The sequence below is a fragment of the Mobula birostris genome, chromosome 5, assembly GCF_030028105.1.
Source record: "Mobula birostris isolate sMobBir1 chromosome 5, sMobBir1.hap1, whole genome shotgun sequence".
NCBI lineage: Eukaryota > Metazoa > Chordata > Chondrichthyes > Myliobatiformes > Myliobatidae > Mobula > Mobula birostris.
In genome coordinates, this window is record NC_092374.1 from 134288058 (window position 1) to 134312862 (window position 24805).

The following is a 24805-nucleotide window of genomic DNA, read 5'->3' on the forward strand; positions in this document are numbered from 1 at the left end:
AGGAGGAGGAAACGAGAGGTCCATCAGCCAGTCCTCATCGGAGGACCAGAGATAGAAAGGGTAAGCAACTTTAAATTCCTTGGTGTTTACATTTCAGAGGACCTGTCCTGTGCCCAGCATATCAGTGTAATTGTGAAGAAAGCACGGCAGCACCTCTACTTCCTTAGGAGTTTGCAAATGTTCGACGTGACAGCTAAAAATTTGACAAACTTCTGTAAATATGGAGTGTATTGACTGGCTGCATCACAGCCTAGTATACAAAACACCAATGCCCCTGTATGGAAAATCCTACAAAAAGCAGTGGATACGGCCCAGTCCATCACGGTTAAAGCCTCTACAACTATTGTGCATACTTACATGAAGTATTGTTGCAGGAAAGCAGTATCCATTGTAAAGGACCACGCCCACCCCCCCCCCCCCCCACCACAACCACCATCACCACCCAGGCCCTGCTGTCTTCTCAACGCTGCCATCAGGAAGAAGGTACAACAGCCTCAAGACTCAAACAATCAGAATCAGGAACAGTTTTTACCCGTCAACCATCAGGCTGTTGAACCAAAGGGAATAGCTTCACCCAACATCACTCACTGCATCATTTAAAAGTTCCCACAACCTGTATGAGCTCACTTTCAAGGACTCATCATCTCATGTTCTCAATATTTATTGCTTACTTATTCCCTCGCATTCCCATTACCTCCACCACCACCCCCCCTGTAACCCTTGTATTCCCATTACCCCACCCCACCCTGTTTCTGCTGCTCATCTAGACATTAGAAGCTAAATTTGTACACATGATCCTTATTTGTGGTGGCGAGATTAGAGTGAATCTGTATTCCCTCATTTGTAGGGGCTGTACTGAACACCAGTGGCAAAACAGGCAGTAAATAAATAACTCCTTCTTAGCATGTAACCTCCATTTGAAGGGGACTTGGATTTATTAGATGGCAGAACAGATTGAGAGGCTAAACAGTCTACACCCGTCCTATGAGCTCTTCTGCGCCCCCTTGCCATGTTCTCAGACTCCTGAACTCTAGCTCTGTTGGTAATTCTGTTTTTGTCACTATCGCTTTTCTTTCAGCACAATTTCAGACTGCTCAACGACCTTTGTGGCATTCTGTTGTTTCGTGCTCGTTCCTCTATTTACTATTGTATTTAATACTACCAAGTAGACTGTTTACTTGGTGAGATTTGCAAGGAATTTCATTGCACCCTGGTACAGATGAACTATTCTGAATTTAAATCTGTTCCTATGTTTATATAACCCACTCAGGATGTTCTTTTATTCCCTCCCCCCACCCCCGTATGTTTGAAAATGCAGATATTGATTTAGAATATTTGGAAGCAGGCCAATCAAATGATCTCGAATCTCAGCGAAGCCACTGAGGAAGTCAAGGGCCCGACATCTGAGAGTGTGAGTCCGCTGGAGGCTGGAATTTGGAGACGGGCTCTGCTGGGGGTGGAGGACTGTGCGTGTACGTGGGAGCGAGAGGCAGGGTTTATTTTGCTCTTGTTGTTAGGTCACTTGTTGTGTTCTGTGTTCTTCTGTTGAACATTGTGGCCATGTTATGTTGGCACTGGAACGTGTGGTGACATCTGCAAGCTCCCCCCACTACATCCATAGTTATGTTCGTTGTTAACACAAATAATGCATTTTACTGTCTATTTCAATGTACATGTGATAATACATCAGAATATTGAAACTTGAATATTTTATATTTATTTTCATATGTTCTCATGATATTGAGATGGGCTGTTCAGTGCATAGTCTTGCAGTATTTCCATCAGCACATTGATTTTTCAGCAACCTAACATACCCAGCAACTCCCTCAGCCCACTGTTCCAGTGAACCTCCTGACCCCCACAACTGTTCGGCTATTTACTATCAATTGTTGAACTATCAGCTTTGCACTGTGAGCACCCAGGGCAACCCAGAGGTCAAGGTCAAGTTCAAGTTTAATTATCATTCAGCCGTACACGGATATAGCTAAATGAAACAGTGTTCCTCCGGAGCCAACACATTACCAACAGCACACAGCACACTGCACATACTGTAGCACAAATAGCACTTATGGTTACATTTCAGGTAAAAGAACATAAAAAGCAAACAATAATAATACCAATATAGCCCAAGTCTCTAAGTGGCATGATAAGATTGATGGTATGTCCTGGTTCTGCTTGTTCTCACACTGAGCAAACACTGGAGGGCAGCACCAAGTGAGCACTGATCGAACGCTAAAGGGGAGCATTGAGTGAACACTGGAGAGCAGCATGGAATGAGCATTGGTTGAACACCAGAGGGCAGCACTGAGCAAACACTGAGGGCAGCATTGAGTGAGCAGTGGAAAACACATGCAGCACTTGAGATGAAGATCAAGCCAGGATCATTGGAGCTCAGAGGCAGCAGCATTAACTGCTGCATCTCTGTTTCACATTCTGACCAGTTCAGTGCCTCATTTTATCTTATGCATGTCAGTGTTGGGTCTTTGATCACTTTCTTTAAGATCAACAGAGGCTCATATAAGTATTTGTGTTCATACTTCCTGATTAAGAATCTCACTCTTACTTTTTTTTCCTCTTTTACATTTTTTAGGTATGACAGCCCCTCATTTGGATGACTCAGCATGTTTTTGTTTCAGTATAAAGCAAACATTATGTTTTTAAAGTGTATTTCCACTATTCCTATGAAATTGTTCTCCCTAGATCATGTTTCTGAAAGTGTGCAAAATATAATGGCAATATTACTTATGATTAAACTGCAGAATTAATGAACTTTAATAATTAATTCAGTTGTCACCACCTGTTGCTCATGTATTCCCTTGACAGGGTGAGAAATGCTTTAATACATTGTTCCTTTCTAAGTCCTCTTAAACTGTTAGCTGAAAGAGATGTAAGCACACATTTTTAAATTGACAACTGTTCATAAAATATTTATCCCCAAGGCTGACAGATTGTTATTAAGAATATCATTGAGTCTTCACTGATGAAGAACAATTGTTTCCGGTTTGTCATCTGTTAACTAATTGTTACTTCCTGCTATGCTTCAAATTTGGACCAGTTAGTGAATGTTAATTAATGGATTTATTTTAAAGGTTCACAGTTTGCTACAAGACTTTTGGTAATCTTACCTAATGTATCACAGGCTGAACAATCTATATAGAAAAATGTGAGTTTGACTCAACAGTTCCTTCCTCAGAAAATTTAAGACACAGGAGCACAATTAGGCCATTTGGCCCATCGAGTCTACGCTGCCATTTCATCATGGCTGATCCAATTTCCCTCACAGCCCCATTCTCCTGCTTTTCCCCCTATCCCTTTATGCTCCGACTAATCAAGAATTTATCAACTACTTTAGGATCAAGTGGACTGCTGGAATAAATACACATAAACCTCAATTGAATTGTTTCCAGATTGGTTTAGGCTGTTGCATGGCTATGATAGAGGAAGCCCTCTGTTGGTCAGGGTCGACACAAGCCAGTGTGCAAGCCTGGATACAACGATATGGAAACCAAGCTGTTTCTAGTGCAGCAGGATCCCCCTCTCCACACAGTTAATGGATCCAAAGACACAGCAGAGACCGACACAGTTTGGCTCCAGTTGCCAGTCAGCGTTGAACTCAACTTAGGACTGCTTAGGGACTCCAGCTTCGAATTTTCACTGGGGTTTACTCCTGAAGCTCCCCCCATGAGTGGGTACAACTGCAAGGCAGCAGAGATTTGAGATCAGAGTTTTTGTTCTCCTAGATGAGCTGCTAACCATCAGCTGCCCAATCTGCCCGAAGTGACTGGGTTTAAGGCGCCAGTAACCCGCCTTTACCTCTTTTCCTGCCAGAAGAGATAGTTCCACCAGACTTAGTAGCTAAGCCACATGTGAAGGCCAGGAGCTGAACTTGGTTGTCAGAGGCCATTTGAGATGCATGACTTTGGGAGCATTTAATAGGTAGTGGGAGTTCATCCCCACTACCTGCCCCTAGCCATAACAACCTTAGGAACCAGCCATAAAGGACAGCACGTGAATATATATCAACAGCCTCTTGCACTTAGTCATAGTCATAGTAATACTTTATTGATCCGGGGGGAAATTGGTTTTTGTTACAGTTGCACCATAGATAATAAATAGTAATAGAACCATAAATAGTTAAATAGTAATATGTAAATTATGCCAGTAAATTATGAAATAAGTCCAGGACCAGCCTATCGGCTCAGAGTGTCTGACCCTCCCAGGGAGGAGTTGTAAAGTTTGATGGCCACAGGCAGGAATGACTTCCTATGACGCTCTGTGCTGCATCTCGGTGGAATAAGTCTCTGGCTGAATGTACTCCTGTGCCCAACCAGTACATTATGTAGTGGATGGGAGACATTGACCAAGATGGCATGCAATTTAGACAGCATCCTCTCTTCAGGCACCACCGTAAGAGAGTCCAGCTCCATCCCCACAACATCACTGGCCTTACGAATGAGTTTGTTGATTCTGTTGGTGTCTGCTATGCTCAGCCTGCTGCCCCAGCACACAACAGCAAACATGATAGCACTGGCCACCACAGACTCGTAGAACATTCTCAGCATCGTCCGGCAGATGTTAAAGGACCTCAGTCTCCTCAGGAAATAGAGACGTCTCTGACCCTTCTTGTAGACAGCCTCAGTGTTCTTTGACCAGTCCAGTTTATTGGCAATTCGTATCCCCAGGTATGTGTAATCCTCCACCATGTCCACACTGACCTCCTGGATGGAAACAGGGGTCACCGGTACCTTAGCTCTCCTCAGGTCTACCACCAGCTCCTTAGTCTTTTTCACATTAAGCTGCAGATAATTCTGCTCACACCATGTGACAAAATTTCCTACCGTAGCCCTGTACTCAACCTCATCTCCCTTGCTGATGCATCCAACTATGGCAGAGTCATCCGAAAACTTCTGAAGATGACAAGACTCTGTGCAGTAGTTGAAGTCCGAGGTGTAAATGGTGAAGAGAAAGGGAGACAAGACAGTCCCCTGTGGAGCCCCAGTGCTGCTGATCACTCTGTCGGACACACAGTGTTGCAAGCACACGTACTGTGGTCTGCCAGTCAGGTCATCAAGAATCCATGACACCAGGGAAGCATCCACCTGCATCGCTGTCAGCTTCTCCCCCAGCAGTGCAGGGTGGATGGTGTTGAACGCACTGGAGAAGTCAAAAAACATGGCAGACCGCAGTACGTGTGCTTGCAACACTGTGTGTCCGACAGAGTGATCAGCAGCATTGGGGCTCCACAGGGGACCGTCTTGTCTCCCTTTCTCTTCACCATTTACACCTCGGACTTCAACTACTTCACAGAGTCTTGTCATCTTCAGAAGTTTTCGGATGACTCTGCCATAGTTGGATGCATCAGCAAGGGAGATGAGGCTGAGTACAGGGCTACGGTAGGAAACTTTGTCACATGGTGTGAGCAGAATTATCTGCAGCTTAATGTGAAAAAGACTAAGGAGCTGGTGGTAGACCTGAAGAGAGCTAAGGTACTGGTGACCTCTGTTTTCATCCAGGGGGTCAGTGTGGACATGGTGGACGATTACAAATACCTGGGGATACGAATTGACAATAAACTGGACTGGTCAAAGAACACTGAGGCTGTCTACAAGAAGGGTCAGAGCCGTCTCTATTTCCTGAGGAGACTGAGGTCCTTTAACATCTGCTGGATGATGCTGAGGATGTTGTATGAGTCTGTGATGGCCAGTGCTATCATGTTTGCTGTTGTGTGCTGGGGCAGCAGGCTGAGGGTAGCAGACACCAACAGAATCGACAAACTCATTCGTAAGGCCAGTGATGTTGTGGGGATGGAACTGGACTCTCTCACGGTGGTGCCTGAAAAGAGGATGCCGTCTAAGTTGCATGCCATCTTGGTCAATGTCTCCCATCCACTACATAATGTACTGGGTGGGCACAGAAGTACATTCAGCCAGAGACTCATTCCTCCAAGATGCAGCACAGAGCGTCATAGGAAGTCATTCCTGCCTGTGGCCATCAAACTTCACAACTCCTCCCTTGGAGGGTCAGACACCCTGTGCTAATAGGCTGGTCCTGGACTTATTTCATAATTTACTGGCATAATTTACATATTACTATTTATTATTTATGGTGCAACTATAACAAAAACCAATTTCCCCCTGGGATCAATAAAGTATGACTATGACTATGACTATGACTTGCTGGCTTTTCCAGGTGGGCGTAGACATGGTTCAGCAGGTAGACGACGGCATCCTCAACTCCTAGTCGGGGCTGGTAGGTGAACTGGAAGGGATCTAAGTGTGGCCTGACTATAGGCCGGAGAAGCTCCAGAACAAGTCTCTTCAGGGTCTTCATGATGTGGGAGGTCAATGCCACTGGTCTGTAGTCATTGAGGCCGCCGGGGCGCGGTGTCTTTGGCACAGGGACCCTCCGGAGCCTCAGGTGACAGCTTTGATATAATACAGCATCCCTGAGTGCTTAACAAGAGCATTACCAAACAAAATTTGACAATGAGAGGGAGCGAGAATAGAATTGAAGCAGGAGAACTGCAGGTGCTAGGGATCTGGAATTCAGACAGAAGATGCTGCATCAATCAATAGGTCAGTCAGCAGTTGTGGAGAGTAAGACACGCGAAACACTGGAGCAACTCACCACCATGTTCAGGGGCCATTATTACACCTCAACCATTAGGCTCCTGAACCAGCGTGAATCAGTTCTCTCCACTCAGCACCAAACTGATTCCACAACATACGGGCTCTCTTTTAAGAACTCCACAACTCATGTTCTCAGTATTATTTGTTCACTGTTTATTCTGGATTTGAACAGTTTGTCTTCTTCGCATGGTTGATTGTCATTCTTTGCTTGTGCAGTTTTCCATTGATTCTATTGTACTTCTTTGTTCTTTGTGAATGCGCCAAGAAAATAAATCCCAGGGTATTATACAGTATAGTGACACATGCGTCTTTGATAATAAATTTACTTTGAAATTTGAACTCAGCAAGTTGGGCAGCACCTATGGAGATGAATAAGCATCTGACTTTTGGTTCGAGACCTGGAAAAGTTGGTTGTTTGTTGCCTTCCATGACTGCTGATATCCTCCAGCTCTGTATGTGTGTTGTTCAAGACTTCCGCCATCTTCAGAATATCGAGTCTGTGTTTTTGTGGGGATTAAAACAGCCGTGTAAACAATTTTTCATCGTAATTGGAGAAGTGAAATAACAGGTCTGTTTTAAGTTGCAGAGCAGGAGATGATGAAGAGGGAAGGCTTATGATAGGAGGTGAAGGTTTCCCAGGCAACATAATTGCTTTAAATGACAGTTAGAGAGCTGTTAGGATAGGTAAGCGGAAGTTTATTCAGGATGGTAAGCTTAAAGGAGCATCCTACAGGAGGAGGGAGGTAGAGATGATGTTTCACAAACAAGTTCTGAGGTTTAATGAGCAAATCGCAAAGCATAGGACCCAGTTAGCTCAAGCAAGACAGTCAGTGATAGAGCCATGAAAACACAGAATGCCTCACAAGAAACTAGAATTTGCAGAGCATAATGAATTGGAAGAAATTACACAGAATAGTAGAGGGAGAATCTGAAACCAAGCACGAGAATTTTAAGATCATGGGCATTGCTAGACTGAGAACTAACGATTGCCAGGAGGCACAGGATTGATGAGTTCGTAAAGTATGGAGGAAATAAGGATACAGGCAGTAGTTTTCTGTCTAAGTATTTATTTACAGTGATTATGAGGCAGGATGCCAGGAAGGAGAGCGTTGGAATTGTATCATAATCAAAACTTCAACATTGAGGCCTTTTCCTCGGGTTAATCAGTAAAGATATGTACTAATTTTTAAAAACAAATTGGCCAGGAAATACTAATTGCGAGGATAGATTGCACTTTTTATTACAAACGCTAACACTCACCCAAAAAAAAACCAACCCATATAATGCAAAGAAACAGTTTCTGGCAGTGATTTCAGGTCGACTGCTGATTAGCGTAAAGTACAAAGAGTGGGTAGCCTCTTGTATTATAACCTTTGGACTGCCAGTGGGCACTGTGCCCAAACTCACTTGCCTGGATCATGTCCTCTCATTAAAGAGTGTACACAATCACCTATTATTTTACATTAGACCGGGGAAGTAAATCCTAGATGCAGTTGCTTCTAACAGTGCCATCCAGTGGTAAGTAGTATGTTACCAGAAAATACAATGAGTTTCACATCGTCAGGGAATGAAAGTATCTTTAATTTCAGATGAACTTAGGGTATAATAATTGGATTGAATTTTATTTTAGATTATAAAACCATAAACTATGGGAGCAGACTTAGGCCGTTTGGTCCATCGATTCTGCTCTGCCATTTCATCATGGATGATCCATTTTTCCTCTCAGCCCCAGTTTCCTACCTTCTACCCATATCCCTTCATGCCCTGACCAATCAAAGATCTATCACCCTCTGCCTTAAATTCCTCTTTATCTCTGTTGTAAATGGACACCCCTCTATGCCGAGGCCGTGTCCTCTGGTTCTGGACTCTCCCACCATTGGAAAAATACTCTCCATATCCACTCTATCAAGGCCTTTCACCATTTAATAGGTTTCAATGAGGTTACTCCTCATTCTTCTGAATTCTAGTAAATACCGGCCAAGAGCATCAAGTTCTTTTCATTACACAAGACATTCAATCCTGGAATCATTTTCGTGAACCTCCTTTGAACCCTCTCCAGTTTCAGTGCATCATTTCTAGGATAAGGGCCCAAAACAGCTCACAGTACTCCAAGTGAGGCCTCACCAGTGACTTGTAAATCTTCAAAGTTACATTCTTACTTTTATATTCAGGCCCTTTGAAATGAATGCTGACATTGCATTTGCCTTCCTTACTGCAGACTAAACCTGTAAATTAACCTTTGGGAATCCTGCACAAGGATGCCCAAGTCTCCCTTTGTGCAGAGGATTGGGGCTGAGAGGAAAATTGGATCAGCCATGATGAAATGGTGGAGCAGACTTGTTGGGCCAAATGGCCTAATTCTGCTCCTCTTTCTTATGATCTTATAGAAACATTGAAACATGCAGTGAAATACATTGCTTGTGTCAACAACCAACAAATTTGTCACCCATGCTTCTAGCATAGCATCGCATGCCCACAACTTACTTGGAATATGGGAGGAAACTGGAGCACCTGGAGGAAACCGACACTGTCATCAGGAGAATGAACAAGCTTCCTACAGGCAGCGGCAGGTTCAGTAACCCTATTCCTGTTGCTGTAAAGTTCTATGTCACTGTGATGCCTTATCTGAGGCTCTTTGTTCATTGTGATGGTCTTCTGTCAGCTGAAATTGTCTGAAGGCTTTTATGACTGATTCTGATGTTTTGATGAGCATGTACTGAACTTGATAAGGCATTACTGGAGTGAAAACATTGTTTTGCCATAGAATAATGTGAAAGAATAACAGAAGCTATGTCTTTGAGCAACACAACATAAACAATTCTCCTTGGTGAATTGAAACTTTAAATAAAAGTGATGCATTCGTGTAAGGACATTCACATCCTCTGGATATCTGATACATCAGAATCCATTTACGTCACGTTTGTCACAGATATATTTAGTGCTGTTCATATCCATATGCAGTATGGGATCCTTCAGTCAAAGGAAAGGCAATGATCTGATTTGCTAATATGGCTGAAAAATAAGTATTTAACAAAACATGCAAAGAATTTCCTACAATTCGACAAAATGGTGCAATGATATATTTTTAAGCCCACCTAGGTTTCAGCATAAAACTCCCCCCATCACCCAGGACATGCTCTCTTCTCATTACTTTCACCAGAGAGGAGGTACAGGAGCCTCAAGACACACACTCAACTTTTTACGAACAGCTTCTTCCACTCCACCATCCGATTTCTGAATGGACAGTGAACCAACCCAAAAGCACTATCTCATTATTTTTGCTTTCTTTTTGCACTATTTGTTTTTAAAAACTATATTTCATAGTGTAATTTACACTAATTTTTTAATGATTTGCCCTGTACTGCTGCTGCAAAACAACATATTTCACCGCATTCTGATTCTGAAGGGCATGCCTAAATACTCAGGAGTAGAATGTATCCCTTTTATTCCGTCCCATCGATACTGTCTGACATGCTGAGTTCTTTCAGCATTTGTGTATATTGCTCTGGATTTCCAGCATCTGCAGAATCTCTTGTATTTATGAATACTCAGATTACATGATTATATTTCTGTTCTTTCCATGGAGTGAGTTGGGTGGAAGAGGTTTGAGCGTGATACTTCTCCTCTCAGTTGCCATCCAATTATAACAATCGCATTAATTGGAAATTTGGGCATTTTGCTGGCACAAGTACAGCAGTGCATTTTGACAGTGAGGAAGCTGTGGATCACTTGGATTAGCCATTTAAAAGACCATATGGTACTGTATTTGTCCTGTAGTGCTCTCTGCAGTGAACTGAGATTCCTGGTGACTTTTTCAATAGCAAACAGGAAGACTCATTAGATATCAGGCAGGCGTGATAGGAAAATTTATGTCAACAGATCCCTTGGCCTTATTATGCATTTAGAATGATGGTCAATAATGATTATTTCCATTATTTTATATAAGGGCACGTTAAGCTTGCTCCTAATGCTGCAGCAGTTGTACAATAAAGAGACCAAGATAGCAAACAGTGTGTTTATTGGCAAGAGCAAATATATGTATCTGTTGTGAAAGATACTGATGTTCCAGAACAGAATACAATCTATAGATTTGCAATGGATATGGTGTGTATTTAATATTTCAGTAATACGTGAGTAATGTTGTAGATATTTTGTTGATTGTTAATATTGTAAATATGTTGTTGATTCTTTGTTTAAATAATTCATTATGGGTTATATGTAAAAGTAAGTAAATGGGATACGTCATAATGCTACCACGTGATGCCTTGCTTAAAGTAAAAAATGAAGTCAGATGGAGATCAACCCAGATAAGTGTGAGGTGGTACATTTCGGTAGGTCATATATGATGGCAGAATATAGTATTAATCGTAAAAAGTAAATCGTAAAAGTATTAATTGCTAACACGAGAGGGCACAGTTTTAAGGTGCTTGGAGGTAGGTACAGAGGAGATGCTCAGGGGTAAGTTTTTTATGCAGAGAGTGGTGAGTGCTTGGAATGGGCTGCCGGCGGCAGTGGTGGAGGGCCAATATGATAGGGTCTTTTAAGAGACTCCTGGACATGGAGCTCAGAAAATTAGAGGGCTATGGGTAACCCTCGGTAATTTCTAAGGTAAAGACATGTTCGGCACAGCTTTGTGGGCCGAAGGGCCTGTATTGTGCTGTAGGTTTTCTATGTTTCTATGTTTCTGTTTTGGACTCCTGTCTTTTCTTTTCAATAAGATTAATGTTTTTGATTTACAAAATATAACAGTGACAACAATAAAGTTTTAAAGGAACCTGAGGTGACTACCTATGTTGAAATGCAGTGAAACAAAGTTTAAAAAAAAAGTGTAGCAAGAAATAGTTGAGTGAAAACCAGGGCAGCACTGGCTTGTTCAGAAAAGGAAACACAGAAAAAAAAGGCGGAAAATGGAAGAATCCACAGGTTCATAAACATTACGTTCTGGGTGAGAATAATCATAAAGAATGAGCAGAAATGGCTGAATACATGAAAGATAGATATGTTTGATTACACAATAGATAACTAGAATATGTATACTGAACTAATTGAGCAATATTTTAAAGCAAATGGATTAGCCATTGAGAAACAATTACCAGTTTTGCTGAATGCATTGGGTGGAAAAGCCAATTTTGCTTAGAAGTTTAACTGCTCCAACCAAAGCAACCGAAATGAGCTTTGCTGATATCATGAAAGTAATACAGAAACATTTAGAACCAAAATCACTGTTGATTGCAGAATGTTTTAGCTTTCATAAGTGGAATCAAAGGAAAGGGCATCCTTTTTAGTGTATGTGGCTGAATTGAAGAGATTGTCAGAGTATTGTGAGTTCAATGATGGGCTTAATCATGCACTCAGAGATTGTTTAGATTGTGGTATCTTACAAGAAGACATTCAAAATTGGCTCTTAACTAACTTATACCTTACATTTAGATAACAGAAAATTGCTGTACTAATCAAAACAGCAGTCAGAGGTGCAATTGAGTTGCAGTTAGGAATGTAAGTGAGCGTGAACAAGATTTCAAAATTGAAACTAGCCTGGCCAATCAGATTGTGTTACCATTGTGGCAGGGCCTTACATAAACCAGACCAATAGAGATTTATAGGTGAAACTTGCAGAAAATGCAACAAAGTAGGACACATACAAAGAGCATCTCGGGCAGACAAAAATAAATTTTCTAATGTGAAAAAGGAAAAGAGGAACAGCCTAGTTGCAATTTCAAAAAGCACTAATCTGCATGTTGTTGATGAAAATTCTGATAAAGATGAGAGTGATTCAGGACTGGGCATCCTTGAGATTTACAATGTGAAGGGTAACACGAGACAAGCAAAATGGCTTACACCAGGAATGAATGGCAAAATAATTAAAATGGAACTGGACACTGGTTCAGTGATTTCAGTCATTCCACAAAGAGAGTTTGAATGGCATTTCAAAGATACTGAACTGAAGCCTGCAGATATCCAACTAAGAACTTATACTGGTGAAAAGATAACTCCCGTGGGAATGAAATTCATGACAGTGAAATATAACAACCAACAAACCACATTGGGCTTGTATGTGGTTAAAAAAGGATGGCTAGCATTATGGGGCATGATTGGCTGAGACACTACGACGTGACTGAAGATCCATCCACCATTTACATGCCACATCCCCTGTAACAGAGTCAATTGAAAGTGAATTAAGAAAAGTACTGAATGATGCCGTACACAATGAACCTTTGCCCAACAGAGGGCAAACAGGTGTTGATGCCAACCTCTCCGCCTCTGCTTGGGAGGCATTTTGGACAAAGGAAGAACCATGCCGCTCAGAGGAAGTGTGAAGTGAAGAAAAATTTGTTGTAGTGGTCCGACTACAACAGTTTTTGTTGGCAAATATCTGAGAAAGATTCTGTTACATTAATCAGCCAGTTACTTGTGAAATGTGGCTTGAATTTAAGCCGGAAGAGAGTTCAAGGATGTACAGGAAAGTTGTAAGTATTTGGATTTTGTGAGTGTAAAGAACCAGAATCTACCCTGCGTGCATTAAGGTTATTACGCTAACTTTACGTGGGAAACACAAAGTTCCTTGTAAAAGTACAGCAAAGCCCAAAGTCCAGTTGGATGAATGGAAGGCCAAAAAGAAAGGAGTAAATGGAGATACAAATACAGAGGATTTGTCAGATGATGTTGTGGATGAGAAAAGGGAGCAATAGAAGAATTATTAAGAGAATTCTTCATTGAAGTAAATGCACTTTCCCAAGATCTAGGTGCACAAACTAGACAAAGAAAAAGGAAGGAGAGGAAAGGTATCTAGAGTTGTCAGAACCACTTGGTGCAATCTCAGAGTCAATTCCTACAACCACTACGGTGGAGGCTCCAGAACCAGTGATTGTTTTCACAACCACAAGTCTCACCTGGCAACTCCTTGTCAGGAAAGATGTTGTCCTCCAAGAGTGAGGAATCCTCCATAGTGATTAAATCATTAGACTGAATGGGACAATTTAAAATTCACTATGCTGTGGATGTCCATACTGCAATTGCATGATATACTGTATATACAGTGCCTATAAAAGTATTCACGCCCTTGGAAATTTTCATGTTTATTGTTCTACAGCATTGATTCACAGTGGATTTAATTTGGGTTTTTTGACACTGATCAACAGAAAAAGACTTTCATGACAAAGTGAAAACAAATCTCTACAAAGTGATCTAAATTAATTACAAATATAAAACACAAAATAATTGACTGCATAAGTCTTCACACTCTTCAATTCAATATTTAGTAGATGCACCTTTGTGGCAGCAATTACAGCCTTGAGTCAATGTGGATATGTCTCTATCAGCTTTTCATTTCTGGATATTTCAATTTTTCCCCATTCTTCTTTACAAAACTGCTCAATCAAGCTCTGTCAGATTACATGGGGATTGTGAGTGAACAGGCCTTTTCAAGTCCAGCCACAAGTTCTCAGTTGGATTGAGGTCTGGACTCTGACTTGGCCACTCCAGATTGTTGTGTTCTTTATATGTACCGTGGGTTACTAAGAAGAAACCATATTCTGGAAGAATTAAAACTAGAACTTTTATTTACAACAGCAAACAGCAACCATGTTTTTATCATACATGTTTCCAGATCATTCTGTCATTTCTGTGCATGCTCCGAACCCTGTCCAATCACATTCTTATACGTTTCACATGATACCACCACATCTTCCTTTCCTTAAAAAGAAAAACAATTAGCAACATTAACCAGAACGAATGCATAATTTAACATGTCTCTATCAGTCTCTCTGGGGGTTTACAAACACGAGTAGACCTTCTAAGTGGTTCACACAGTTCTTGTGTTTCGTTGTTATTTTCATGTGTTGTCTGGTCCGCATCAGTTAACTGAAACTCTGAAGTTGGCTCTTTCTTAAGGTCTTTGCAATTTCTTCTTAACACTGCTCCTTCTTCTGTTTGGACCATGTATGATTTGGGTTCTACTTCTTCAAGTACTGTAGCTTTCTTAATTCATTCCACTTCCATTTGTAATGTCTTCTTTTCTTTTCTTTATCGAATTCATTCATTAATCGTGTAATCTCTTTTTTATGCTGAGACTTCATCATTTCAATAAAACTTCTCAATTCCTTCACTTGTGCTTTCACTTCTTCAATTGGATCACTACCCAGGACTAACACTCTTTTCACCAAATTCAGTCTCTCACAGGCATATAAACCTAGTATTGACTGTACATTCTTTGACATGACCACAAATGAAAGTGTACGCGCAATATTTTTATGTGATACTTTTGCCACACATGTTCCTTTAACTGGAATGTCTGCACTTGAATACCCAGTCACTTTCATATTTGTCTGATGTAACTTTGGTCTTGGCTTTAATGCATTAAACTCAGATTCTGCAAGAACATTTACTTGTGCCCCAGTATCAAGTTTAAACAGAATATTATTTTGATTCACTTGCAATGGCATAGTCCAGTCATCCTTACTTTGTTTTCACAAAGCACATCTATATAAAGCTCCTCACATTCATTTTCAATTACTGCATTTACATGTTTTATTTCCTTTCTACTTCTGCAACAGCGTGAAAAATGATTACTCTTACCGCAGGTGTTTTTCCAATACACTGGACACTTCTTTAGATGATGTTGCTGCCCACAGCGATCACAAAGTTTTTTTTTCTTTTTGATGACATCTTGCTCTCTGTCGGTTTCATTGTCGCTTCATTATTTTTTCTAATATGTTCGCACTTTACAGCGTCTACGCAGCTCTCAAAGAAAAGCTCTTTTGCCTGTGACATCACAGTTTCCGAAACTTGCAGAGCCTCAAAGCTTTTTCCAGGTTGATGTCTTGTTCCCTTAACAGTCTTTCTCTCAGACCATTATCCAAAATGCCAAAACAATTCCGTCTTTAATGAGAGTCTGTGAGCTCTGCAAACTTGTCTGTTTTACTGTGGTGTCTCAATTCCATAACAAATTGACCAATTGTTTGACCAGGTCTCTGCCGACATTTGAAAAATTTGTACTGTTCATACGTCATATTGCACTCCGGTATAGAAAATGTGTCAAATTTGTCCATTATCACTTTTAGATTCAAATTATCTCCATTTTCAAAAGTAAAATGGTTATATACCGCAATTGCGTCATTACCTATATCATGGAGTAGAATTGCCGTTTTTGTTTTTTCCGTTTTATTATCTGCTCCGATTGCGAATAAATACATTTCAAAACACTGTTTAAATCTTTTCCAGTTTTCAGCTACGTTTCCAGTCAGCTGAAGCTTCGATGGGGGTTGCAAAACTTCCATTTTTAAAGTTGTTAGCAAATAACGAAAAAGTTTGCGCTCTTTTTTTCCCGATTATCTTTGCTACTCCCGTGTTAGCGAAATTTATTATTCTTCCAGACTGACTTTGACACCATGTTGTGTTCTTTATACATACCCTGGTTTACTAAGAACAAACCACATTCTGGAAGAACTAAAACTAGAACTTTTATTTAGAATAGCAAACAGCAGCCACATTTTTATCATGCAAGTTTCCAGATCATTCTGTCATTTCTGCGCATGATCCAAACTCTGTCCAATCACGTTCTTACACGTGACACGTGATATCACCACACAGGACATTATCTTTGTTGTTTTTAAGCCATTCCTGTGTAGGTTTAGCTTTATGCTTGGGGTCATTGTCTTGTTGGAAAACAAATCTTCTTCCAAGTCGTAGTTCTTTTGCAGACTGCATCAGGTTTTCCTCCAGGATTTCCCTGTATTTTGCTGCATTCATTTTACCCTCTACCTTCACAAGCTTTCCAGGACCTGCTGCAGTGAAGCATCCCCACAACATGCTGCAGTCACCACCATGCTTCACGGTAGGGATGGTGTGGTTTGATAATATGTGGTATTTGGAGTACGCCAGACAAAGTGTTTAATCTGAGGCCAAAAAGCTCAGTTTTGGTTTCATCAGACCATAGAACCTCCCTACTGATCTCAGAGTCTCCCACATTCCTTCTGGCAAACTCTAGCCGAGATTTCATGTGAGGTTTTTTTTCAATCATGGCTTTCTCTTTGCCACTCTCCCATAAAGTTGCAGCAGGTGAAGTACCTGGGCAACTGTTGTTGTATGTGCAGTCTCTCCCATCTCAGCCACTGAAGCCTGTAACTCCTTTAGAGTTGTCATAGGTCTCTTGGTGGCCTCTCTCACTAGCCCCTTTCTTGTACAGTCACTCAGTTTTCGAGGATGGCTTGCTCTAGGCAGATTTACAGCTCAGCCATATTCTTTCCATTTCTTGATGATTGACTTAACTGTACTCCAAGGGATATTCAGTGACTTGGTGATTTTCTTGACTCCATCTCCTTACTTGGGCTTTTCAATAACCTTTTCACAGAGTTGCCTGGAGTGTTCTTTTGTCTTTATGGTGTAGTTTTTGCCAGGATACTGACTCACCAGCAGTTGGAACTTCCAGATACAGGTATATTTTTACTACAATCAATTGAAACATCTTGACTGCACACAGGTCTTCAAAAACAGATTTCCATTTAACTAATTATGTGACTTCTAAAACCACTTGGCTGCACCAGTGATGATTTGGTGTGTCATATTAAAGGGGGGGGGGAGTGTATACTTATACAATCAATTTTGTGTTTTATACTTGTAACTTAGATCACTTTGTAGAGATCTGTTTTCACTTTGACACAAAAGAGAACTTATATGTGTGTGTGTGTGTGTGTGTGTGTGTGTGTGTAATGACATATATAATTAAACTTAATTTTTTGTATTTTCTCTACATTTAGAAAATTGTCAAGCCTTTCATTTCTTCTACCAAAGTGCTTGACCATAAACTTCCCAACACTGTATTCCATCTGCCATTTCTTTGTCCATTCTCCTAATCTATCCAAGTCCTTCTGTAGTCTCGCTACTTCTTAAATTACCTACCCCACCAGCTATCTTCATATCATTTGCAAACTTTGCAACAAAGCTGTCAATCCCATCAAGGAAATCATTGACATATAACATAAAAATAATCAGTTCCAACACAGACCCCTGTGGTACATAACTAGACAACAGCAGGCATCCATAAAAGGCTCCCTTTATTCACATTCTTTGCTTCCAGCCAATCAGCCACTGCTTTATCCATGCCAGAATCTTTTCTGTAGTACCATGGTCTTGTAGTTTGTTAAGCAGCCTCATGAGTGGCACTCGTCAAAGGCCTTTTGAAAATCCATGTACACACATCAACTAATTCTCCTTTGTCTATCCTGCTTGCTATTTCTTCAAAGTATTCCAAAAAATGTTGTTGACTTCCTTCTTGTTTTCACTAGCGTACATTATTTTCTTTTTAAATTTTGTGGAAAACTCAAATATCCTGTGACGGTGATCGAAGTCCTAGAGAGGCACTGAAGCTGATGATATGGAAGTCTCTATTCAGCACGACAAGCAGGCATAATTCGGGGGACACTCTCGCTAGAGGCCCACAAACCTAAAGGTACATCGCATCTTTGTACCCTTAAGATCAAAGGCAACAACAGGTGAACCAATACAATTTCAATAGTTACAATGACATTGTTTACTTCAATACTTTGAATAGAATGCTTCCTTTGAATGGCATATCTACAGTGGGAGACTCCTCTGAATGTTCAAATCCCTTGGGTGGGACACTTCTCTGAATTTCTTTACATTTGCAGCCTCATGTGTGGCACCTTGTCAAAGGCCTGAAAATCCAAATTCACAACATCAACCAATTCTCCTTTGTTCATCCTGTATGTTTTTTTCTTTAAAGAATTCTATCAGATTTGTCAGGTCAAGATATTCCCTTGTGGAAACCATGCTGACTACAGCATATTTTATCATGTGCCTCCAAGTACCCCAAGACCTCATCCTCAATAGTCGACTCCAACATTTTCCCAACCACTGAGGTTAGGCCTATCATTTCCTTCCTTCTGCTTCTCTTCCCTTCTTGAAGAGTGGAGTGACATTTGCAATGTTCCAGTCTTCTGGAACCATTTCAGAATCTAGTGACTCTTGAAAGATCCTTATTAATACCTTCACAATCTCTTCAGCCATCTCTTTTAGAACCCTGTGGTGTACACCATCTGGTCCAGGTGACTTACCTACCTTCAGATGTTTCAGTTTCCCCAAGAACCTCTTGTCTAGTTATGGCACCTTCACAAACTTTATGACCCCCGATACCTGGAACTTCCACCATATAGCTAGTGTCTTCCGCAGTGAAGACTGATGCAAAGTACTTACTCATTTAATCCACCAGTTCCTTGTTACTCATTATTACTGCTGTAGCACCATGTTCCAGTAGTCCAATATACACTCTCACCTCTGTTTTGCACTTCATATATCTGAAGAAACTTTTGTTATCTTCTTTAGTATCGTTATTGGCTAGCTTACTTTCATATTTTATCTTTACCTTTTTAATGACTATTTTGTTGTGTTCTGTTGGTTTTTAAAAGCTTCCCAATCCATTAACTTCCCACTAATTTTTGCTTTGTTATATGCTCCCTCTTTGGTCTTTATGTTGGCGTTGACTTCTCTTGTTAGCCATGGTTGTGTCATCTTGCCTTTAGAATGCTTCTTCGTCATTGGGATGTATATATCCATAAGACCATAAGACAAAGGAGCAGAAGTCGGCCGTTTGGCCCATCGAGTCTGCTCTGCCATTTTATCATGAGCTGATCTATTCTCCCATTTAGTCCCACTCCCCCGCCTTCTCACCATAACCTTTGATGCCCTGGCTACTCAGATACCTATCAATCTCTGCCTTAAATACACCCAGTGACTTGGCCTCCACTGCTGCCCATGGCAACAAATTCCATAGATTCACCACCCTCTGACTAAAAAAATTTCTTCGCATTTCTGTTCTGAATGGGCGCCCTTCAATCCTTAAGTCATGCCCTCTCGTACTAGACTCCCCCATCATGGGAAGCAACTTTGCCACATCCACTCTGTCCATGCCTTTCAACATTCGAAATGTTTCTTTGAGGTCTCCCCTCATTCTTCTAAACTCCAAGGAATACAGTCCAAGAGCGGACAAACGTTCCTCATATGTTAACCCTCTCATTCCCGGAATCATTCTAGTGAATCTTCTCTGTACCCTCTCCAATGTCAGCACATCCTTTCTTAAATAAGGAGACCAAATCTGCCCACAGTACTCCAAGCGAGGTCTGACCAGCGCCTTATAGAGCCTCAACATCACATCCCTGCTCCTTTACACTATTCCTCTAGAAATGAATGCCAACATTGCATTCGCCTTCTTCACTACTGACTCAACCTGGAGGTTAACTTTAAGGGTATCCTGTACGAGCACTCCCAAGTCCTGTTGCATTTCCGAACTTTGAATTCTTTCCCCATTTAAATAATAATCTGCCCATTTATTTTTTCTGCCAAAGTGCATAACTATACACTTTCCAACATTGTACTTCATTGGTCACTTCTCTGCCCAGTCTTCCAATCTAGCCAAGTCTCTCTGCAGTCTCTCCGTTTCCTCAGCACTACCGGCCCCTCCACCTATCTTCGTATCGTCAGCAAACTTAGCCACAAAGCCATCTATTCCATAATCCAAATCGTTGATGCACAATGTAAAAAGAAGCGGCCCCAACACTGATCCCTGTGGAACACCACTGGTAACCGGCAGCCAACCAGAATAGGATCCCTTTATTCCCACTCTCTGTTTCCTGCCAATCAGCCAATGCTCTATCCACGTATGTAACTTTCCCGTAATTCCATGGGCTCTTATCTTGTTAAGTAGCCTCATGTGTGGCACCCTTGTCAAATGCCTTCTGAAAATCCAAATATACAACATCTACTGCATCTCCCTTGTCTAGCCCACTGGTAATTTCCTCAAAAAATTGTAATAGGTTTGTCAGGCAGGATTTTCCTTTAAGGAATTCATGCTGAGTTCTGCCTATCTTGTCATATGTCTCCAGGTACTCTGTAACCTCATCCTTGACAACAGACTCCAACAACTTCCCAACCACCGATGTCAAGCTAACAGGTCTATAATTTCCTTTTTGCTTTCTTGCCCCCTTCTTAAATAGCAGAGTGACATTTGAAATCTTCCAGTCCTCCAGAACCATGCCAGAATCTATCGACTTTTGAAAGATCATCGCTAATGCCTCTGCAATCTCCACAGCTACTTCCTTCAGAACACGCGGGTACATTCCATCTGGTCCGGGAGATTTATCTACCTTTAGACTATTCAGCTTCCTGAGTACTTTCTCTGTCATAATTGTGACTGCGCACACTTCTCTTCCCTGCCACCCTTGAGTGTCTGGTATACTGCTGATGTCTTCCTCAGTAAAGACTGATGCAAAATACTCGTTCAGTGTCTCTGCCATCTCCTTATCTCCCATTACAATTTCTCCAGCATCATTTTCTATCGGTCCTATATCTATTCTCACCTGTCTTTTACTCTTTATATACTTGAAAAAGCTTTTAGTATCCTCTTTGATATTATTTGCTAGCTTCCTTTCATAGTTAATCTTTTCCCTCTTAATGACCTTCTTGGTTTCCTTTTGTAAGGTTTTAAAAATTTCCCAATCCACTGTCTTCCCACTAATTTTTGCTTCCTTGTATGCCCTCTCCTTTGCTTTAACCTTGGCTTTTCTTTTTTGGAATATACCTGTCTTGCACCTTCCTCACTTCTCGCATAAACTCCAGCCACTGCTGCTCTGCTGCCTTTCCTGCCAGTGTCCCTTTCCAGTCAACTTTGGCCAGTTCCTCTCTTATGCCACTGTAATTTCCTTTACTCCACTGAAATACTAACACATCAGATTTCGGCTTCTCTTTTTCAAATTTCACAGTGAACTCAATCATGTTATGATCACAGCCTCCTAAGGGTTCCTTCACCTCAATCTCTCTAATCACCTCCGGTTCATTACACAATACCCAATCCAGTACGGCCGATTCCCTAGTGGGCTCAACAACAAGCTGTTCTAAAAAGCCATCTCACAGACATTCTACAAATTCTGTCTCTTGAGATCCAGTGCCGACCTGATTTTCCCAATCCACTCGCATGTTAAAATCTCCCACAATTATCATAACACTGCCCTTCTGACAAGCCTTTTCTATTTCCTGTTGTAATTTGTAATCCACATCCCTGCAGCTGTTTGGAGGCCTATAAATAACTGCCATCAGGGTCCTTTTACCCCTGCGATTTCTTAGCTCAACCCATAAAGATTCTGCACCTTCCGATCCTATATCACCTCTTTCTAATGATTTAATGTCATTTCTTACCAATAAAGCCATGCCTCCCCCTCTGCCTACCTTCCCATCCTTCCGATACACTGTGTATCCTTGGATGCTCAGCTCCCAGAGACATGCATCCTTTAGCCAGGTCTCAGTGATGGCCACAATATCATACCTGCCAATCTGTAGCTGTACGATAAGATCATCCACTTTATTCCTTATGCTGCGGGCATTTAAGTATAACACCTTAAGACCAGTATTTGATACTTTTCGCTTTGATTTCACTGCAACTTTATTGCACTGCAACTCATTCCAATGGCTACAAATTTGCCCCATCACCTGCCTGTCTTTCCTGACATCTTTACTGCTTACTATCTTAGATTTATTTCTGTTTTCCCCTTCCTCCGCTCTGTCATTTCGGTTCCCATCCCCCTGCCAAATTAGTTTAAACCCTCCCTAACAGCTCTATTAAACTTTCCCACCAGGATATTGGTCCCCTTCAGGTTCAGGTGTAACCTGTCCTTTTTGAACAGGTCATACTTCCCCCAGAAGAGATCCCAATTATCCAAGAATCTGAAGCCCTGCCCCCTACACCAATCTCTCAGCCACGCGTTCATCTGCCTGATCCTACTATTCTTGCCCTCGCTAGCACATGGCACAGGTAGCAATCCTGAGATTACTACCCTGGAGGGCCTGCTTCTCAGCTTCCTTCCTAACTCCTGGAAATCTCTCTTCAGGACCTCCACCTTTGTCCTATCTATGTCATAATCCTATGCCTTCCAAATTGCTTCCAGAAATTTCAGCCATTGCTGCTCTGCCATCATCCCTGCTAGTGTTCTTTGCCAACCAATTCTGGCCTATTCCTTCCTCATGCCTCTGTAATTCCCATTACTCCGCTGTAATACTGATACATCTGACTTTAGCTTCTTCTCAAATTCCAGGGTGAATTTGATCATATTACGATCACTTGCCACTCAGGGTTCTTTTACCATAAGCTGTCTAATCAATTCTGGTTCATTGCACAAGACCCAATCCAGAATAGCCTCATGGGCTCAGCCACAAGCTGCTCTAAAAAGCCATTTTGTAGGCATTCCCCCTCCTGGAATCCAATACCAACCCAATTTTCCCAATCAACCTGCATACTGGAATCTCCCATGACTATTGTAACATTAACTTTTTGGTATACATTTTCTACCTCCTGTTGTAATTTGTAGACCACATCCTTGCTACTGTTTTGGGGTCTGAATACAACTCCCATTAGGGTATTTTTACCCTTACAGTTCATTAGCTGTATCCACATAATTTAGCACCTTCTGACCCTATGTTACCCCTTTCTAATGATTTGATTTAATTTTTTACCAACAGAGCAACACCACCCCCTCTGCCTTCCTGCCTGTCCTTTTGATACAATGTGTATCCTTGGACATAACCTCCAGATATAATCTTCTTTCAGCTATGATTCAGTGATGCATACATCATACACGGCAACCTGCAACTGTGCGACAAGTTCAGTTACTTTATACCGTATACTGTGGGCATTCAACTGTAACACCTTCAGTCCTGTATTCACCCTTCTTGATTTTGTCTGTCTCTTACATTGCAACTCATCCTGTTGACAGCAATTTTGCCCAATCAACAGCCTCTCCTCACCACACATTGGCTCTGTAAATCAGCCACCTCAACTTCAGCACTATCATCCCCCTTTCCGATGATACGTCTTGTATTGATCCACACGCCACTCAGGATTCTAGTCGCACCATGCGCAACCTTTTGATTCCTAACTTTGTCTGATGCCTTACCAACACAACCTTTTTCTGCAGTTGGCGCTGGTTTTAAAACACATGTAAAATGTAGAACTATACATCACAATACTTGACCTGCTCTTGCTCCTGCAGGTGCTGCTTCCATTAAAACATAGTATTTGACCGGCTTCCGCAGATGTCACTGGTATTGGAACATAAAACATGGAGCTTACAGCACAGTACTCGACCTTTATCTGTAGGTGCAGCTGGTGTTAGAACATAGAACATAGATCTGTACAACACAGTACTCTCCCTGTTTCTGCTGGAATTGGAACATGGAAGATGGATCTAAACAACTCAGTAATCGAACTGTTTCTGTAAGTTCAGCTGGTGTTAGAACATTGAATGTAGATCTGAGCAGCACAGTACGTGACCTGTTTCCGCAGGTGCCGCTGTTGTTAGAACATAGAACAGAGATCTGAACAGTACAGTTCTCGACCTGTTTATACGGGTACTGCTGGTATTGGAACAGGAAGGTAAGATCTGAGCAGCACAGTATTCAACATGTTTCTGCAGGTACCACTGGTATCGAAATATACAGCATAGCTCTGTACAGCACAGAATTCAACCTGTTTCTGCAGGTACCACTGGTATTGGAACATAGAACAGAGATCTGTACTCCACAGTGCTTGACCTGTTTCTGCAGATGCCAGTGTTGATAGAACACAGAACATAGATCTATACAGCACAGTTACCTGACCTCTTGTTGTAAGTGTAGCTGGTATTGGAACAGGAGCATTGAACTCCATAGAGGCACATGATAAAGTACCCCACAGTCAGCATGGTTTCCTCAAGGGAAAACCTTGCCTGACAAATCTGTTGGAATTCCTTGAAGAAATAACAAGCAGGAAAGACAAAGGAGAATTGGTTGAAGTTGTGTACTTGGAATTTCAGAATGCCTTTGGCAAGGTGCCACACATGAGGCTGCTTAACAAGCTACGAGCCCGTGGTATTACAGTAAAAGATTTTAGCATGAATAGAGCAGTAGCTTATTGGCTGGAGTCAAAGTGTAGGAATAAAAGGAGCCTTTTCTGGTTGGCTGTTGATGACTAGTGGTGTGCCACAGGGGTCTGTGTTGGGAACGATTCTTTTTACATTATATGTCAATGATTTGGATGATGGAATTGATGGCTTTGTTACAAAGTTGGCAGATGATATGAAGATAGGTAGAGGGGCAGGTAGTTTTGAGGAAGTAGAGAAGCTACAGAAGGACTTAGA

At 41.5% G+C, this 24805-nt stretch overlaps 1 protein-coding gene across 1 annotated transcript in view; it reads right to left on the minus strand.

The window, feature by feature from the left end:
* The window catches only part of ptpn4a (protein tyrosine phosphatase non-receptor type 4a), a 254199-nt gene extending 238059 nt beyond the window's left edge, over positions 1 to 16140 (minus strand). The window contains exon 1 of the mRNA XM_072258734.1: positions 15204 to 16140. The gene's annotated coding sequence lies outside the window, so the exon portion shown is untranslated. The remainder of the gene's footprint in view (positions 1 to 15203) is intronic.
* Positions 16141 to 24805: the final 8665 nt, after the last annotated feature.